The sequence below is a fragment of the Poeciliopsis prolifica genome, unplaced genomic scaffold (genome assembly GCF_027474105.1).
Source record: "Poeciliopsis prolifica strain line A6 unplaced genomic scaffold, Auburn_PproV2 SCAFFOLD001, whole genome shotgun sequence".
Classification (NCBI taxonomy): domain Eukaryota; kingdom Metazoa; phylum Chordata; class Actinopteri; order Cyprinodontiformes; family Poeciliidae; genus Poeciliopsis; species Poeciliopsis prolifica.
The window spans coordinates 2,835,001-2,849,500 of NW_026562376.1; the positions used below are offsets into that span (position 1 = coordinate 2,835,001).

Consider the following 14,500-nt stretch of genomic DNA (forward strand, 5'->3'; position numbering starts at 1 on the left):
ACATTCACACACACACACACACACACACACACATACATTCACACACACACACACACACACACACACACACACACACACACCTACATTCACACACACACACACACACACACACGCTCACCCGCCCTCACATGCCGCCATAAGACTTGAAGTGCTTGTGCATTTTCGTGGCTGTGAGATGCGGGACGAGGCTCCTGCTCCATCTCTTTCCCTCCTCTGGGTGTTTTATCATTCACTTTCCCATAATCCTCTCTCTGCCAGTCTCTAGGATACCAACCAGTTGCCATGGCAACCAGGCTCGCAGCCGCCTCTATAGCGCTCTCACCCTGGCGGTCACCTGACCAGCCATCTGCTCTGTGATTGGACGCTGTATTTTGGCTCCGCCGTTTTGCATGCAGTTGGCCGGAACGGAGGGCCCCCAATCATTTTCCTCTCCCATCATTTTCATACCTTCAAGTGGATTTTCTTTCTTTGGTCCCATTTGTCCGTCTGTGCTGCTCCTCCACACACCTCCACCCCCACCGGCCCGCCTGTTAGCACACCCAGGAACTGAATTACATTAGTGAAAAGCTGCAATAGCAACATCCGTGTGTGCATTTTACAATTAGGATTTGATTGAAAGTATCTGAGGGAACTAATCTGCTACTGCAAGGAGATTAAATTAATTGGTGTTTATTATATTCACTCTGAGTCATATTTTACATGTTCCAGAGCCTGATCTGCCTTAGTCAGTGTTTCAGATAAACTGGGCTACTTTGTGCTCTATCAAAAAGAACACGGCTAATCTTAGCCCCCTTCACAACAGTCTCATGACTCCCTGGTGTTTGACTTGCAGGTTGAAATTAACTGGGTTTCTTTATGTAAAAAAGCTGCAGATCACTGCAGCTTTGATTTTTACACAATTGCCTGCTTGTGTGAGACTGCAACGAAAAGCTGGAATAATCGTCAGTTTTCTGGATATTTACAATCAGACATTTAATCGGGTCTGGTCAAACTTCTGGGTTTTCCCCTTCATTTTCAGTTAGCAAGAAAACTTCTTCAGGTGCTTCATGATGAAACTCAACAGACTTGAACTGTCTTTTAAAAGTTCACTCAGGAGATAACAAAGAACATGCTGACTCATAATTTTTGTGTTTAGCAAGTTTTGTTTTTTTCATTTCATGCCAACCATTACTACATAAGAATATGCAATTGGTGTTTCTAATAATGTTGCATTAAGATGACAGAAACTGCTCCAGCAGTGTATGAATATTAGGGGTATAACAAGATTACATTGCTATCACAGCTCAACCTATCAGCAACTGGGAAATGCAAAAAGGACTGTCCAAATGTCTAAAGAGATTCAAGAAATCAGTAAAGAAGACTGTATTTGTTTTACGTTTGTGGCAAAATCATAGAGCAATAATGAATCTTGGCAGCAATGTCAAACTCTTGTTCTGTCTTGTGAGCTCAATTTTATTTCTCATCTTTTTATGTATCTTTACACCCAACAGTCCACACTGCCAGTAAAATAGGTCAGCACATTGATGCATGTTCACTCACTGCAACCTGCAACACATGCAAATTGGCTCCAGCTTGTTCATTCACATATAGATGCACTTTCCCACAAAAGGTCATACTTTGAGAATCTGCTTTCCCACCAAACTGACCTACTACATGAATCACTTCTACAGCCCCACATAATTATGGACAAATACATACCATAGCATGCAAACGCTCTTTCTGCACTGATGAAAAATTGCCTCAAATCACCGTCTGTTTACACAGTTGGCTGATATATGCACACTTTTTGTTACTGCCATGTTGTCTGTTCATCGCACAAGTCTTGATGATTTGTCTTAAATTAGTCTCATGAAAGTGAACTTCTAATTTAGATGTGCATGAAATGCCACTGATATGTTTGCAACATCACACCAGTAATAAAGCAACAAGACAGAATCTATTCTGCAGCAATGTTCCAGTCCTAAGTAACGTGAAATTGTTTTTTGTTGTTTTTTTAATATATATTAGCAGAATATTGACAAAGTTTTGCATTCATTTATAATGGAAACAGCTACAGAAGTAGAGAAAGTTGTCATTGAGGTAAATGACACTTTTATGATCTCATGTGCCATCCTAAGGTATAGTGGACCCAGTTAAAACTGGTTATATAGGATGAGCAAAACTGTTTTTTTGTCATTTTTCCCCTTTCATTGTTTTTGCTGCCATCGTCTTGCAGTCTGTCAGTCGCCGTCTGTTGGTTTTCACATTGATGCCACATGTATTTTTGTCTTTTAGCTTGGCCAGAACTGAGTATTGTGATTGTCTTACTTGGTCTAGTTTGGTGTAATTGACTTGTGAGTTGTTATGGAAATATCAGTCAGCCAGCTGACAGTTTACCACAGATGCTCTGCAAACTAAGTGGTTAATCTAGTGAAGTTAACCAATGAAGATTGAGCTTAAAGTTTAAAAACATCAGCATTTTCAGTTGCGAGCTCTTTTCAGTGTGTGCTGGTGCAGTCGGACCAGAGCTGCTAGGTTTGCTTTTAACTGACTTTTGCCCTTTCACTCAGATGGTCTGCTACATACCTTGATGCTGTTGGTTCACCTCTATCTGACAGTAAGATGCTAAACCAACAGCAAACCTGTCCCCCATTTACAGATGATCATCGTTATTCCATATAATGTAGACGTTTGTTTGCCCATTAACATGTTTCATATGAGACTTGATGTTTTAAGTACCTGCTGATGTAAGATGGAGCTCGGCTCAGTCACTGTGTCTGATGATGAGATGTTGGTTTGCAGCATCACTTTGGGGCAATAAATAAATCATTAGTGGAATCCTGTAAGCCTTTTTCTGTGTTTTCTGCTAAAAGCACCACCATGACTGTGGTACTTCAGGTGTCTTACTAACACACTCAGGTTTTAGGAACAGCAGTGCTGAGAGTCCTGGAAATCTGAACAGGTTGCATTCCTTGAGTCCTACTTCTGGCAGGCGCCGAACACGGCTGTGAAGCAAAACAAAACGTTGACAATAGCAGAAGGAGCACATCTTGTGCAATTTTTGGGTGTGAAGGCCTTCTCTGTTGCTCCTGTGATTGTTCAGCTCATTTCCTTGTCCTCTTTGTCCTGTTTTTCATCCTTCCTCTGCCGAACTGTGGTGACACGTACACCTGCTACTACGCCTGCAGGACTTAACACTCTGTTCACATCTGGATGCAGCCGCTCACTCGGCTCACTAACTCACAATTTCTGCTTTTCAACTGAGTTTCAATTGTACAGAGAGACAGTGGAGATCACTGTCTGATGAGAACAGCCAGAAGGACATTATCAAACAGCAGAGATGTCTGCTTAATGTCAGCAGACTGCTCCCCTGGGAAAACCTCTCTTTTAGATGACATCCTGTCCTTTAATACAACCAGCAGGAGCTTCCCAGTGGCTGATGTTTAATGGGAAAATATGATGCAAAATTCACTTTTTGCACATTTTTGTACTTCCATTTGGTTTTCTGCCGCTTCTAAAATAAAAGTCTAAATGCTTAAAAGAAACAAAAAACACCCAGACATTTTTTGACAATAAGTTAATGTTTTACTGTGCCTGGAAAACGAGCCATTTCAAAAAATTTCTAGAATGTAACTTCACAATCCAGCAAAACCCATCCCATCCCCTAACAATCCCATCACCAAGCAACCAAAGCTGTGTTCCAGTCCAGCACATTTGGTCAGCTGGTTTTACCGCCGTGTGCGCGGTTCAATGACTGCTGGAAAAAACAAATATTTTGTTTTTGACTTACCCTCCAGAGACCACTGGCTGCATTCTTGTTGGTTGTGCTTGAACCTCCACTTTTGGTTTGCAAAGATGTATGATTATACTAAGACCTCATTGTCTAACAATTATTTTGCGTCAAACATGTAATAAACATGTTTTGTGTTGTCTATAAGTCTCATTCCTAACCCACTGTGAGAAGACAGAGTCGTTCTCTGTATTGGTCTGTAGCAGAGGTCTGAAACTTGCTGAACCGGAGCCACAAGTGTCTACTAATAACTGGCTAAACACACAATTAACGATTTTGAAAATTGCCACAAAAGTTTTATAGTTTTTCAGGCAGATTTCATTATTTCATTAAATGTTCACAACAGAGTGACACTAAACATACCAGTAACATATGTTTAAAATGTGCTCTTTGTTTTATTCTTGAAATATTTCTGACAAATAACTGCATCCTATAGATGAAAATTTGTACATATACTTTTTGGAAAAGCTTTGTTTTTCTTTATTTTAAAACTCAAAACTCAGTTTAACTCTCTCAAGCTCAAATTATTTGAAAAGACTGTTTAAGTTGTTGCAAATCTGCAACCCCTGCCTGGAGAGGATTAAATGTTGATTCTTTAAAAATATAAACTTGTAGATATTCAGCAAAAACTGAATTGTCTTTCTTCAAAACATCTAAAAATTTGCAGCTCTATATTGTTTTTAATAATCTGGACTGAAGGCAGAAATGGATTATTAAGGATTGCAGACTTGTGATTTGTAGAAACCAACCTTCATTTTTATGAAATGTATTAAACTGAGGAATATTTTCTTCTTCTCTCAGTTTCCTTTCTCTTTTTCATCACTATAACCCAACATCCCCTTCAAATCTGTCTCCCGGTTTCCTTCTTGACGGCGTATCAGCCTCTCATCCAATCAGCTGCTCTGTCACTCACTGTCAGATTCCTCTCCAATTTTCTCTATACTTAGCTCCAGCTGTCACCTTCTTCTGAAAATCACATCCGCAGGTCCACAGGAGTTGGCTTAACATGAACCCAACACGTCTCTGAGCTTTACACACTGCGCAGTTCAGATCTTCACGTGAACAGTAGAAGGTCCCTGTTACACATGGTGAGGAGTCACTGAAACAGGTGGAGGGGCTTATCTGTCTTACCTGAGTTAAAACAAACAGAATGGAGATTCATTCTCAGTTGGCATCTCTGGAGATGCTGATTCTGTCCATCATGGAGGAAATATGAGCTGAGCCTGAAGCAGAAGCTGTCCTTGTTTTGGTTATTACCAGATCAAATGTTTTGTTCTTTCTTTGATCTGTTTTTGTTCACATCAAAGAAACAGTTAATATGGTGAGGTAAATGAACCTGGCTGTATAGTCTTTTACAATGTGTTGAGTTGAAATTAGTTGCAGATTTCTCTAAGTAACATTTTGGTAAATTTTTGCCTATAAGGGAGCTTTTCATAGAGCATATCTACCCTGTTAAAAAGTAAAAATGTGACTTTAGAAGCTGAAACAGCCAGAAGCAATGCTGCTGGACTTAGTGCTGATTGGCTGAACCGCCAAGAGCAGAAAAAAGGGAGACTGTGGATGTTAGCTTCTGTTTTAGCATTAACTGTGTATATTAATGCATATTAAGGTGCAGTTGGGTGACTGTGGTCCGTAATCCCAGCAGTCCACTGTGCTGAAGAATCACTTTTCCCACTCTTCAAGTTTGGCCTCAACTTTATTAAATAAATCTATTTTGTTCACCTCAGATTAGAGTTGAATGTTTTTGAACTTGACAAAGAAAAGGATATAAATATCTCTGTCTATTGCAGAGATAGACTGGCTGAAACCTTTGACCACAGCTGCGGCGCCAAAATGCTTACCAACGTTGCTTTAAATTGGAAATAAAAACAAGCTCCCACCGATAATTGTAGCTCATTTTGTGTATTTGTGTGCATGTTTGTTTGTTGCGTTTTGTTTGCATCATATTGCAAAGAAAAAAATTACCGCATTTCCTATGGAAAGACCCGAAACCACTGAAAAAAACCACCTCCATAAATATGCAGACGATTACTGAGATCAGCTTTTTACATGGAATAGTTCAGGGACCACAATGTCTCTCTCTTTCTCTCTCCAATTATTTCTCCCTCTCTCTCTATCTCTCTCTCTCTCGCTTTCCTGAGTGTTTTGCTCAGCTGCAGAATAACCGGCCAAAGATGAAGCGCCTGGAAGTGATATAATACCGCATAGCTGGAGATCTTTAATGGGAAACTATCAGGAAACTAAATAGGAAACTATCATGAGATGGAGCAGAAGGTGGTTAGAGAGAGGAACGGCTCCTGTTGGACTGTTTTTCAGGAACCGTTGTTGACAAAGACACATGAAGGTGCTGCTCTCTGTGTGTATTAATGTGTGTGTGTGTTTAAGGAGTGGATTTCTTCCAGACAGCTGTCCTGAGCCAATACACTTTGTATGCAAAGCATTTTTCACTGTCACTCAGGGTGGCAGGCGAGGGGTCGTCGTCATGACGGCTGAAGGTGAACGGTTTGTTCATCATTCTGGGATGTGACGGCGCTCATCTGGTTTGGTGGGAGTTGGTTTGATCTCAGCTTGTAGGGGAACACGCACGCAGGCACGCACACACACACACACCCCCCCCCACACACACACACACAAACACAAATGTTTGTGTGGCTATTTTGTGGACTTTCCATTGACTTCCATTCATTTCTACAGTCTAAACCTCACTCCTATCCTAACCCTAACCCTTACGTACCTAACCCTAACCAAAACTCAGTTCACACCTTAGTCCTAAATCTGACCCCTGACCCAAAAATGGCGTTTCCCCTTGTGGGGACCAGGCTTTGGTCCCCACAAGGAACAATGATGCCCTACATTGTAGTATGTGTTTAAAAAAATGGTCCCCACAAGGTATTAGAAACAAACACACACTCCGATAAGTTTGCTTTATCTAAACGTGACTTGAAACCTTTCAGTTTATAACCAGCAGCTTTTTATTCAAGCTCAATCTGATGTCTAAATCCTTTAAAATGCATAAGTTGTCAGAAAGATAAGTGCATAAATTTAAACCTCAGATGATAAAATTCTTATTCAGAAAAAGAAAACATGACGCCTTATTACGTATTTAACTTATTTTGTACTCACAATTTTTCTTGTATTATTTTGAAATAACATTTATGATGCATCATTAAATAAAAGTGAAGAACGAAATTTTACAAATTGAATTGACTTTTTTTTGTCTTATAGAACCGAAAACAGCATTGATTTTAGTTTGAATCCCTGACATCATTGGATCTGCTGTGAGGGTCACATTAAAGTTTTACATGCAATACCTTTTCTAATGGCAATAAACAGCAAGAAAAACTCCAGAACTATGATCAGAGTGAAGCATCTCCTATATTACAACATCTTTGCAGCAGTTTGGCAGACCTGCACAAATTGAAAGCATTTTCCAGCCAAACTCTCAGTTTTGTAAATTATCACACAATCGGCATTTGTAACATTTTTTAATCATCCACCACAAAAAATGCTGTAAATTATTTCTAGAATAAGAAAAATAGGATCTTCTTTTTTGTTTTTCTTTGACTGCTTCCTTCAGACGTACCACCGCCTGTTTCAGATCCTTCACCTCTGTGTTTTTCTTGCCACCTCCAATAAGCTTCTACGCTCCTCCTGTTTTACTTTTATCACCTGTTTTTGTTGTCAGGTTTTCCTTTTTTTCTGATCTGGATTTCTTAACCCACATTGCTTTTCTGAAGTATATTTTTATAATTCTCTGCAGCCATAAATAAGTTATGAATCCATAAATGTTTGCCCTGCTGACTGTTTACCAAAAGCTAACAAATAAAAGTTTCTCTGGGTTTGACGACATGCTGTACTCTGCTGTTTAATGAGTCAATATTGTCATTGAAAACTTCTTTTATTCATCCTTTCTCCAAAGTTCAGCTTTTACATTTTGGACTCTTTGCATGTTTGTACCAGTTAGTTGGGATTTTTCAATACTTTCTGGGATGCAGTTGTAGTTTCTGTTAGCTAGCACCAAACTGAAAGGTCATTCCACTGTTTTGTTTTTACACATTTCTGATTGTTTTCATTGTATCTGGTTCAAAATGTCCCAGTCAAGACTGAAATGGATCATTTTACATTGACTAAAGAGATTATCAGGATCTACAAAAACAAAAAACAAGCAATTTGTTTCTTGTTTAGCATTATGACCACCGTAGAATTGGATAAACATAGAAGTCAAAGCTTTTAAACATCATCTGGGAACTAGAAAATCATTTTTATAGAAATGACGTTAGAAATGAAGTCAAAATCTAAAAAATGTCTGATTACCTGCCAACAAAACAGCTGACAGAAATAGTTTAATAACTCTGTTGGTTTGTTTGGTATTTATCAGAATTTTTTTTAACAAAGACCTGAACGACCTGCTGCTGCTGTACAGTTGAATATCAGTAGCTGAAGAAAGTAGATGTAAGGAAACATAAGATAGTTTTGGAGCTGAATGAAACGGCAGTGACTTAAACCGGTTTATAATCAGGATCAATAACTGCAATGGAGACTCACTCAGCACGAAGCTGCACTGCAACACAGATCTGCATCCCATCAATGTATCCTTCCTCCACGCTTTCTGTGCACAACCATAATTACATACAATAAGTCTCTCCTCTCTGCAGCTGAGTGTGAGGCTGAACAGCAGTTCTTTTTCCTCGCTGTCTTCTCTGCCCTCAGTGGATTTTAACTCTCTAATAGCACATACTGTACATTCCCTACATCCGCCGCCTCCGTGGTCGGGGATGGGTGTGGCTGCAGGGAGCTCAGCCAGGGTGGCAGCAGTAAGGGATGGCGCACACACACTGATGGCGCGCACCAGTCTGAGAGTAAGAGCTGCTGAGGCGAACTGCAGGAGGGCTGAACGCCGATGAAATATTTAATCGCTTTTATTATTCAGTAACTGCCTGAGAGAACGAGGGGGAGGCGGTGGGCGAGGGAGGTTGTGCGCCCAACTCCGGATGCTTCTCTGACATCTCTGTCTCAGATGCGAGTCGGACAGACTCATCCAGTCCGACTCAAACAAAGGAAGAGGCAGAAAAAACAGAGGAACGGGTAGATAGAAGAGGGCGTGCAACAGAATGGATGGAAGGATGAGAGAGAGAGAAAGGAGGAGGAAAATCAGACTAACCTCACCATCCCGGGAAAAGAGGAGGGTTACCATGGCAACTGCAGCCGAGCACCACGTGATGCAGAGGAGGGAGGGAGAGGCGGAGCAGAAGGGTGGGGCGTCTCGCTCCGACAGCAGAGGAGGAGAAGCAGGAGGAGAGCAGGAGAGAGGGGACGGGCGTCATAAATGGTTTCCAGAACGAACAGAAAACCCAAAGAGTCAAAAACACACAGATCACAGAGGAGGTTTGAGTCACAGAACAAGTTGCTCCAAAAGCTGGGTTTTTTTTTTTGTTTGCAAAAATCCAGTTGGCTGGTGAATCCCATGACGTTGTTAAAAAGCCAGTTAAACTCATTTATTCACATCATTTTTACTGGATGTGAATGACCTGGTTCTGCTCACTCCAGAGAAGGAAACATCTGAGATGTTAGAAGCACAATAATAATTTTTTTGTTTTACTGTTTCTGTTTTAGAAACCCAAAAAGTGGTTTAGTAACTTTTTTGCTGCAATAATTCATTTCATTTATTCCTTTTCAACAAAATCTCTGAAACAGATCCACTAATTGTTAGAATGAGTGACAGTTAGAAATCAGTTTATTTATTTTACATCTATCATAAATTTACCTTTCTAAACAGTGATCAGCCATTTTAAGTGTCCCAGTATATTTTCCTGAAAGTTTGGACCAACACGTAAATTTTCATTTCATCCAACCAAATCACAAAAATGCGGGTCTTTGATCTCGAGTGTTTCTGTTGCTTTTTGAGTGTTGATTCATTCATTGCTGGGTGGCTTTTCACAAACTTAAAGAGTTAAAGCGGGAAGCTTGAAAAACAAAATAACAGTTTAGAGAAACCAAGTTGCTTAAAGCAGTTTAAAGAAGTCGATTGGGTCGGGTTTCTGACAGCTGAGCTGCGCTTGTCCTCCCCGGAGACGCCGGGAATCGACTCCTGACCACAACTGGTACAGAAAGTCACGTTGTGCATCTTGTGGGTCGGGTCATGACAGGAAGTACGAAGTGGGAGGAAAACTAAATGACCCAAAGCTTCTCAATTTACATGTTTTCCTTGATATAAATTGACTAGAAATGAAACTCAATGCATATTAAGATATTTTGGTCTTTTAACTTTGGTAGTTGGAAGTGGGTTTCAGGTATTTACACCTGATGCATTTGGTTTGCTTTAATCAGACCAGAGTTAGTTTTGCTCGTTGATCTGGACAGAAGACACTCAATTCTGGTCCGAACCGACTTTTCTGGGTTGTGTTGGTCTGCTTCCAAACACACTCTGGTGCAGTTCTGGTGTGAATACAGACCAGCCTCGAGTCAAAGCAACTACAGGAAACCAAGACTTTTGTTTTACCGCTGCTACTGCATTATACTGGAATCCAAAAATTAAAATATCATGTCGTATTACAGTTGTTACACAACAGAAGCAGGACTTCCGGTTAGTTTTCTTCACAGCACTGTAAGCAAAACAAAAGGAGCCTGGAATGTCTGTATAATGGAAATAAAAAACTCGCCTTGAGGTGAGTTTATGCGTTGGTGCAATATAAATAAATAAAATGAATTGAATTGAATTTCTACAGTAATTACAATTAAAAATATTTTACTTTGAAAACAGTGTGGCAGAGATTTCTGTCTGTAGAAAATGAAAAGCTTTTATCAGGCCAAAACACAGCAAAGCAAGCTTATCGCGCTGAAATTGCGCATCTGTGTGATCAGAAAATTAGATCTTGTGCCTCGAATTTTCAACTGAAAGTGGGACAAAAACAAGTGTTGAAAGATATTTCCAGAATTTCAGTTCATGGCTTAATTGGAAAATAAACAGCCATGCCTTTTTAATATGTTTGAAGAGTTTCCTGGACTTTGGCTCTGGATATTCAGTGAGTTTGTGGCGCAGTGCCCAGTTCTTTAAACTAAAGCTGCACACACACACACACACACACACACACACACACACACACACACACACGCACACACACACACACACACACCCACACACACACAGGAAGCTCATGCTCTGTTTCATCTGGTGTCCTCCTCCATTCAAACCCCCTGAAGCACACAACTTTCAGACCATTTCAGGCGTTGTGTGGCTCTGCTCAAACACGACAGTAGCAGGAAAACGTTGAGTTCTGTTTCCTCCAACTTGCTGAAATCCACTCAGTCTGAGTGGGATCAGTGTTCAGCAGAGGACGACTCTGAGAAGCAGCTTTGGCTTTTAGGACGAACTTGTCGGCACGTCCCGGTCAAAGGTCACACCACGGACTCTGGCACTTCAAACCCTGCAGTCCCTCTGGGAAAGAAAAGTCCTCACTGAAAGCGGAGTCACATTCTGTGTTTATTCTGTGGACTGTGAATAAAACTGGATCTGATTGTATAGCAGTTGGTAAAAATGAGTCGTATGATATTAAAATAAGCAGTGACTTGTGGTCCATCTGACAGACAGGTGAAGGGAACAACCCTCATAGTTTTCTTATCATGTTAGTGGATGGCAACATAAAAAACATAGGAGACATTTTGATGGTTAGATTTTTATTTGTTTCTGTTTTTTCTAAAAGAATATAAACAATCCAGTCTGAATTTAGTATGTTTATGAAGCTTATGATGGAATGATGAGAGGAAACTCCACTGCGCTATAAATCTGGATCTGATGGTTTTCAGGCTTTTTCTGTATTTTGTCACATTTTTGTACCTTAATGCTTGAATTTAATTTTTTTAAAATCATTTTTTTCCATTAACTTCTTGGGTTTCTGGCCAAAACAGTTGCCTGACAACAAGCTTTAGCTTTAATATTTCACAAATAGTAAGTGGAAATATGCCTCCCACATCAGCAGCCAGGTGATGTTGCTTTGTGAATTCTGGCACAATATGAGTCATTGGCAACGATGTTTTTATCACTTTGGCTGATAATCACCCAAGGTCCTTAACAACACTAAAAGAAATCAATACTCAAGATGATTGCTGCAATAACTTCCTGCAGTTGCCACATTGCAGAAGCTCGATGAACCAATCATAATCGGCTAAATGACCTTAAAGCAATGTCTCAAACTGCTATTTTAAAAGATTAGAAAAGCGACATTTATAAAGGCAGAAATAAATTTCTCCACACCAAAACGAACAACTTTGAGCCACAGTAGATGTTTATTTTGATGTTTCAAACACCAAATATACCTTAAAATGCATTGATTCACACAGTGGAAACCATCTCTACTACACCAAAAGCTAATGTCTGCAGAAGTCCTTATTTCTGCTCTTGAGGGTCCAACCAATCAGCACAAAGGAACAGAAAAATGCTTCTGGACCAAAGTTTCCTGAGCTCCATTTTGTCTCAAATGGTTTGCAAAACATTTTTGTGTCAGCAGATTTTGGAGTCACATTCCCCTGACAAATCCACAAACAAGTTAATCTGCAAATACAGAACCTTATTGTTCATACGGTAAACATGATGCATAACATGATAAGCTACTTTGGTGGAAACTCTGTAAACTATTAAATCTTGTCTCAGTGAAAATGTTAAATCTTTTTGACATAATTAAAAGTTGGCATTTTAGACATTCAGTTTGAAATACTAACATAAACTAACATGCTGCATTTGGTGACAGGTTTGAAAAATGACTTTACACAGCAGAACAGAGTTGAGTTCATCTCTGCCATGATGGGTAGAGCAGAGGAACTGACAGGGGAGATGGGAAGGACGAGCAGGGAAGAGACAGATTTGATTGAAAGGAGAGGAGGAAGTCATCGTGAATGTGGCTGGTGTTCAAAAATAGATGCAGAGGGGAAACCGAACACAGCATGGTGAAACGGGCCAGAAGAGACTGAAAACAGCCCAGAAGTTCTGAGGAGAAAAAGAGGAGGAGAAATATGATGCAGCGGGAGGAACATTAGAGAACAAACAAAGATGTTGCTGAGCTGGAATGGAAAGACAGATGAAGGACAGAACAATACGACAGAGGGACGAGTGCAGATGGAGGTCAGGATGGAGGGACAGAGGGACGACACGGTGGAGACTACTAATGAGGGACCAGAGGCCCGCTGGCTGCAGGGCGGAGAGGTGACATGTTTGCACATGGAGATGAAGAGGGAGAGACAGGAATGGAGGGAGGAAGAAGAGTGGCAGCTCTGGGTGGATTCTGATAAACCAGTCTACTGGCTCAACTTGGTCAACTGGGACTCATCCTGTCATTTCCGCCACAACTTTCCTTGTTTCTTTTTTTCTTCTCTTCAGTTTGAAATTTTCTCCTTTGTTCGTTCATCTTTCCTTACTTACTTATCTCCTTTCTTTCTTCCTTTCTGTTTAATTCCTTAAGTCCCACCTTTTTTCCTGTTCTTGTCCTCCCTTCATCCCTTCATCCTCTAACGCTTCCTTCTTTCCTTCCCTCCTTCTTCTCCTCTTCAGTCCCTCCTTTTTTCTTGTTCTGGTTCTGTTCAGGTTCATCTTGATTAAATCATGCAGTTCTAAATTAAATCTGAAAACTATGCTGTCAACCATAAATGGAGGTTTTGTTTTATAAAAATTGCTGCATTGGTTTCAGCTGGTCGTTATTGAACTATGTGAGATCATGCAGAAGTTTTTTCAAGTTAAAATGAATAAATGATGTGAGAAGTTCTGCTGATTGTGTGGAATGGTGATGTCAGCGACTTTAGATTTTAATTATTATTAATATTCATTCGATTAATTCCTCATTGCCGACCGAGTCACGATCTGCTGATATGTGAAAGAGCTGAGACCCTGGTTCAGAGAGTGAGGCGAGTTAATATTAGAAACAGTGTGGCGAACAGGCGTCCAGAACATAACTGAGAATCTTAGACGTCTCTCAGCAGCATGCTGGCAGCAGATGAATGGTGCAGCGCTGCATTCTGCAGACTCAACACAGTCATGCACATGTGTTGTAATCGAAGCTGAAGGTGGATCAGCTCCATGTTCAAGTGTGTAACCTTCATGTTGAATTGTATTATCTGTTAAAACACCCACACTTACAGATTCAGTGACATGAAACTGTCTTCTCACTGAAATATGCAATATAAATAAACTTAAGAAAACTGTTTCTCTGCAAAAACCCAAAATCATAGTTTGTTTGGTTTCTTGTGCAAATATCTTAGTACATTTGAAAGCAATATGTAAGAGCTTATTTTAAGCAAATATTTCCTTAATATTGATTAAAAACTTCTAATTCCACTTATACCCAGGGAAGAATGTTTTGTTATTAGTGACATAATCTGGAGCTAATGCTATTCCATCAATTTTATGGAATTAACTAAAACAAGTTAGTGTGTCTTGATATAAAGTGACTTAGTGACATTGGAAAGATGCTTTTCAATAAAAGGTGTCGCTTTATGGAATAATTTTTTTTGTTGATCTTTTGTGTATATTTGAAATATATTTGCAATAGTCTTCTGAGTTAAATAGTTAATTATATTTTTCTGTGAATAGGAGTCATTCTTTAATTACAGAATGAAACAAACAATAAATGAAACTTATAAGGTAGTTTGATCTAATTTCTAGATATTTGCATTAAAAACTAGACAGAAATACGAGGTAAGCTTTTGTGTTTTTGCAGTGTTCAAAAAAATCTGGAATTGACTTGT

At 39.8% G+C, this 14,500-nt stretch overlaps 1 protein-coding gene across 3 annotated transcripts in view; it reads left to right on the forward strand.

Annotated features, from left to right (window-relative positions):
* Positions 1–14,500, forward strand: part of LOC129373949 (guanine nucleotide-binding protein G(o) subunit alpha) — a 92,153-nt gene that overhangs the window by 45,766 nt on the left and 31,887 nt on the right. The gene's annotated exons all lie outside the window — the stretch shown is intronic.